At 50.8% G+C, this 723-nt stretch overlaps 1 protein-coding gene across 1 annotated transcript in view; it reads right to left on the bottom strand.

Annotated features, from left to right (window-relative positions):
- Positions 1 to 723, bottom strand: part of LOC123968066 (NACHT, LRR and PYD domains-containing protein 12-like) — a 583,923-nt gene that overhangs the window by 572,019 nt on the left and 11,181 nt on the right. The window lies entirely within an intron of this gene.

Genomic DNA, 723 nt, shown 5'->3' with positions numbered 1-723 from the left:
AGGTTGTTGATGGCTCTCTGGATGATTTCTGGACTGTTGTCTGTCCGACCCAGCAGGCCTCCTAAGAGTCTCTGGTTGGACTCCAGAGAGAGGCCATGAAGGAAGCGAACAAACAGGTCCAGGTGGCCATTTTTACTGTCGAGGGATTTCTCCATGGCGCTCCTCAGGAAGACATCCAGGGATGAGGCACTGTTTTTGTATTTCCAGTCTTTCCCCAGGAAGTGCTCCAGTCTCTCTGAGTTCCTGCTGGTGTAACAGTGGAACATGTAGACTGCAGCCAGAAACTCCTGAACGCTCAGATGAACAAAGCAGTAGACCATTTTCTGGAAGATCACACTCTCTCTTTTGAAGATCTCTGTACAAACTCCTGAGTACACCGAGGCCTCTGTGACATCAAGACCACACTGCTCCAGGTCTTCTTGGTAGAACATGATGTTTCCTTTCTCCAGCTGTTCAAACGCCAGCCTCCCCAGCTTCAGAAGAACCTCCCTGTCAGCCTCCGTCAGCTCCTGTGGACTCGTCTCATGTCCCTCATCGTACTTCTGCTTCTTCCTCTTTATCTGAACCAGCAGGAAGTGTGAGTACAGGTCAGTCAGGGTCTTGGGCAGCTCTCCTCTCTGCTCTGTAGTCAACATGTGCTCCAGAACTGTAGCAGTGATCCAGCAGAAGACTGGGATTAGACACATGATGTGGAGGCTCCTGGAGGTCTTGATGTGTGAGATG

The sequence above is a fragment of the Micropterus dolomieu genome, linkage group LG01 (assembly GCF_021292245.1).
Source record: "Micropterus dolomieu isolate WLL.071019.BEF.003 ecotype Adirondacks linkage group LG01, ASM2129224v1, whole genome shotgun sequence".
Classification (NCBI taxonomy): Eukaryota; Metazoa; Chordata; class Actinopteri; order Centrarchiformes; family Centrarchidae; genus Micropterus; species Micropterus dolomieu.
This window is presented reverse-complemented; position numbering and strand designations above follow the sequence as displayed.